Source organism: Lolium rigidum, chromosome 2 (genome assembly GCF_022539505.1).
Source record: "Lolium rigidum isolate FL_2022 chromosome 2, APGP_CSIRO_Lrig_0.1, whole genome shotgun sequence".
Classification (NCBI taxonomy): Eukaryota; Viridiplantae; Streptophyta; class Magnoliopsida; order Poales; family Poaceae; genus Lolium; species Lolium rigidum.
Genome location: NC_061509.1, coordinates 285424290 through 285429733, shown reverse-complemented (window position 1 = coordinate 285429733; position 5444 = coordinate 285424290).

Here is a 5444-nt window from a genome sequence, read left to right as displayed (position 1 = left end):
AAAAAAAAACAAGGCACATAGTATTCTTATGTCATATAGTAAGCATTCAATTAAGTTGATAAACAAGGTCTAGACATATTCAAACCAGGAAAATCATGCATCTACCCCCTAACCCTAGCTAAACTCTGTCTTATGAAGTCAAGCATGCATGAAGAGAAGTGGTTTTTGGTTTCAAACGTTTAAGCCAAAAGCCCCTTTTCAAATATTTCAAACTTATTCAAATTTGGTTCAAATTTGAAAGACATACAAGTTATAGCACACATAGTGCATACATTTTCACACATACTGCACTAGATGCTAACCCTATAGTTTGAGGCCATTTGGGTGACCTAGGTCGAAAAAATTCTTGGATTAGAATCGTGTTGTTCGAACCCCGTAGTTGGATTTTTTTGAACCCTTGATCTGTAGAACTGGGCAAAACCCTAGTTTAACCTATTTAATTATAGATTCGTATATCAATTTTTCTACGAGTACTACATTTTTATTATTACTATGCAGCACATGGGTGTTTGCCCGTCGAGTGAAACTCGGAGGAAGAGGGATCACTCGGAAGGAGAGAAGAAGGGAGAGCATTATGGTGTCTCCCCTTTTTCGGGTGATGATGTTGACTTTTGTGCAGGGTTTGTCAGTGAGCAGGAGGTGCGAGCGAGCGAGCGAGTCGAGCGAGGCCGAGAATGAGAGAGATTTGTTTTTTTTTTTGTGAGAGGGACAACCGAAGGATCCTGAAGGACCCAGAGACTTCCAATACGCATCCTGATGCGTCTTCTCTTGACAAAGAAGATGGCTGGGAGTTTGCGTACCTATTGCACGTGACTTGTGCTCACTGAAGTGTGGGACCACACGCGTGGGCACCACACGTAAGTGACGGACCTGTTGGTGTAAAAACTCGGTTGATTATTATAGTGCATTAGAACAAAGTTTCCTATGGATTCAAGGGTAGGAAATCCAAGTTAACTCATTTACATGACATTATTTTTTCCATGAAGCAAAGTTAACACATCTATCAATTGGTACATTTTGGAGTGACTAAGAAGGATCCAGGCTTACTTATTCATTTTCACGTGTTAAACTTGTCTAAATCTTCGTCAAACCTAGGATGACCAAGATTCAAATGGGCGGAAAATAAAAAAAACAGAAAAATGAAAAACCAAAGCACATAGTCTTCTTATGTCATATAGTAAGCATTAAAGTTGATAAAGAAGGTAAAGACATATTCAAACCAGACAAATCATGTATCTACCCCTAACCCTAAACTCTGTCTTATGAAGTCAAGCATGAAGAGAAGTGGTTTTGGGTTTCAAACATGGAAATTTCAAAAACCTCCCAAAAGCTTCATTTTAGAGTGACTAAGATGGATCCAGGCTTACCCTTCCATTTTCATGTTCTAAACTTGTTTAAATAGTGGTTAAACCTAGGATTTGACCAAGATTCAAATGGGCATAAAATTAAAATAAAACGAAAAATGAAAAACCAAAGCACATAGTCTTCTTATGTCATATAGTAAGCATTAAAGTTGAGAAACAAGGTCTCTAGACATATTCAAACTATGCAAATCATGTATCTATGTACCCCCTAACCCCTAAACTCTGTCTTATGAAGTCAAGCACGAAGAGATGTGGTTTTGGGTTTCAAACATGGAAATTTCAAAAACCTCCCAAAAGATTCATTTTAGAGTGACTAAGAAGGATACAGGCTCCCCTTCTCATTTTCATGTTTTAAAATTGTTTATATCTTGGTCAAACCTAGGATTTGACCAAGATTCAAATGGGCATAAAAATTCAGAAAAAATCGAAAGAATGAAAAACCAAAGCACATAGCATTCTTATGCCATATAGTAAGCATTCAAGTTGATAAACAAGGTCTACACATATTCAAACCAGAAAAATCATGTATATATCTACCCCTAACCCTAAACTCTGTCTTATGAAGTCAAGCATGAAGAGAAGTGGTTTTGGGTTTCAAATTAACATGGAAATTTCAAAAAAAAAACCCAAAAGCTTCATTTTAAGGAGACTAAGAAGGATCCATATGCTTCCCATTTTATTTTCATGTTTTAAACTTGTTTAAATCTTGGTCAAATCTTAGTACATAGTCTTCTTATGGCATATAGTAAGCATTCAAGTTGTTAAACAAGGTCTAGACATATTCAAACCAGACAAATCATGTATCTACACCCCTAACACCCAAATTCTATATATCTTATGAAGTCAAGCATGAAGAGAGGTGGTTTTGGGTTTCAAACATGGAAATTTCAAAAACCTCCAAAAAGCTTCATTTTAATTAGAGTGACTAAGAAGGATACAGGCTTCCCTTCTCATTTTCATGTTTTAAACTTGTTTCAATCTTGGTCAAACCTAGGATTCGACCAAGATTCAAATGGGTATAAAAATTCAGAAAAAATCAAAAGAATGAAAAACCAAAGCACATAGCATTCTTATGTCATATAGTAAGCATTCAAGTTGATAAACAAGGTCTAGACATATTCAAACCAGAAAAATCATGTATATATCTACCCCTAACCCTAAACTCTGTCTTATGAAGTCAAGCATGAAGAGAAGTGGTTTTGGGTTTCAAATATGGAAATTTCCAAAAAACCCAAAAGCTTCATTTTAGGGAGACTAAGAAGGATCCATGCTTACCATTTTATTTTCATGTCTTAAACTTGTTTAAATCTTGGTCAAACCTAGGATTTGACCAAGATTCAAATTGGCAGAAAATTAAAAAAATCAAAAAATGAAAAACCAAAGTACATAGTCTTCTTATGGCATATAGTAAGCATTCAAGTTGTTAAACAAGGTCTAGACATATTCAAACCAGACAAATCATGTATCTATACCCCTAACCCCTAATTAAACTCTATATATCTTATGAAGTCAAGCATGAAGAGACGTGCCCAATTGAATCTTGGTCAAACCTAGGATTTGACCAAGATTCAAATGGGCATAAAAATTCAGAAAAAATCGAAAGAATGAAAAACCAAAGCACATAGCCTCTTCTTATGTCATATATAGTAAGCATTCAAATTGATAAAACATGGTCTAGACATAGTCAAACCAGAAAAATCATGTATCTTCCCCTAACCCTAAACTCTGTCTTATGAAGTCAAGCATGAAGAGAAGTGGTTTTGGGTTTCAAACATGGTAAATTCAAGAACCTCCCAAAAGCTTCATTTTAGAGTGACTAACAGAAGGATCCAGACTTACCTTTTTCATTTTCACATGTTAAACTTGTTTAAATATTGCTCAAACCTAGGATTTTACAAGTTTATTATACAACACCTTCAATGTATAGTATCATGAATTAGTATCATGCAATGTTGCGAAAAACCAATTATTCATTTCTTTCCAAATAGACTCCTTCTGGGTCTGGAACAGCATGTAGTCCAGATGGTCCACATGGTGCCTCAGCTGGGGGTGCATCTGTACCTCCATGGGTGCTCCAAGGGAGTCACGCCTTGCATGGTGAGCAAAGCGAGACGCGAGTACTGCTACCACGTTCTGTCCGCACAGACGCGCAAGTGCCTCCTGAAGAGCACGAGCGAGTCCGTCCATCCAGCTGCTTTCCCTGAAGGAAAAGAGGATCCTCTCAGAGGTGGGAGGCTCCATCTTGCCCCTCAAGTCAGCGGTGATAACCCACTAAAGCTCCCCTCCGTGCTGGTCGTTGACCTCGACTCCGTGAAACTCGGGGTGGGGGCGCCCAAGGTACTCCGACAGACCGTCAAGGTCCCTCTCGAAGATCAAGTCCCCGCCGTTCCCGAGCTGGTAAAACTTCACGTTGGTCGGCTCCATCTGAAAGTGAATTGGATGAGCAAGTTAGAGAGTGAACAAGTGTGTCAAAATTTTAAGTACTTTTATAAGGAAGAGCATGGCATATCATTTTTTTGAAAGATCTCAAGGAAAAGAGGGGGTATAAATTTTTGCAAGTATTCATTTCCTTTGTTTTTGTGAAACTAACTTTTTCAGAACGTCCATTCTAAACTAGGGTCTCCTAAGGTCAAACAATGGCTCTGATACCAACTTGTCAACACCCGGATTTTTAAGTCCAGATGCCTATTATGTCATTCATCGCAATCCCAGGAATATTGTTGTTGTGAGGCATAATAGTTAAGTATCACAGTCATCATTCATTACAAACCATATTGTCTTACAACTTGAATCACATGATCCATATTACACAAATAGGTGATCTATTGATCAACGAACAAACACAAGTTCATAGCGGAAGCGTAATGATAAATGGACTCTCTAGTCCACAGGCCAACGCTTGACGTCAGAAGACTCCTAGTTGTCGTAGGCGTCCTGCTGATCATCGCCTTGGTAGTTCTGTTCGTCTTCATACTCTGGCCATTTGAATAGCCAGAGACAAAGCCGTGAGTACTTTAAGTACTCGCAAACTAATACTAATGTAAGTGCTAGCAATTCTAGTAAGGGTGCTAAGCTCTAGTTTATTTGCATAAAGCCAATTTTTGTTCACAAGTATGTTATCAAAGACTTATTCATGTGCTAACTAACTCAAGTGGGAACATTAGTGTCATTCCCACAACATTGTTGTGATTCAAATTCAAGTCACCATTCACCATTCATTTTATCAACACTTTCAAGAATCTAACACTGGAAACTGTATAGCCTTTCCAACTGTCCGTAACCGTGGACACGGCTATTCGAATAGGTTTACACTCTGCAGAGGTTGCACACTTGTGCCACAACATTTGATTTCATCCGTCGGGATAACCCCGAATCATCGTAACACAGTACGCGGATCATCAACCATAACCTTTCATTTACAAACCCTAGTATGAGCACCTCTCCCCATGAGCTTGGCCTCCCAGTGAAGACCAACTGTCAACTCGGGAACTGCACAGGGCTTGGCCGTACAATTCACCTCAATTCACATCATTTCTCAACAACGGAGGCAGCCTCGGCATAACCCCTATGATGTGTGTTCAGAGGGAACCCATACTAAGATACATAAATTTCTAGTTAAGCCCTTACCCATAATCAGGTATTGTGGGGGTACTCAAGAATTGGAAAGGTATCGCATCCAAACCAATATCAGTTTTTAATCAAAAATCACTATCTTCTCTTGGTCATATTCACCTTCAAAATTCATTCAATGGAATGCATCATCTTTCCAAAGTATTCAATTTTATTTCAAGTCACATGTTCCCATCTAGAGTAGTCAAGTTTTAATATTAGCACTAGCATCTAGTCATGAGGGGTGCTAACTACTTGTAGTGCTAGTTAGGCTAAGTTTGCTACTCTTGTAGTATTCTAGACTTAGACCAAAGTTAACTATAAAAGGAAACTTCAATATTCAAATTGAAAACTTGAAAGGTAAAACTTGGGATGGGTTCATGAGCATAAGAAAAGATGAGTGTGCCTTGTTCTTGGTAGAACTTTGCACTTTGCAAGAATATTAGCTTGCCTTGATATTTCTCAAAGTTT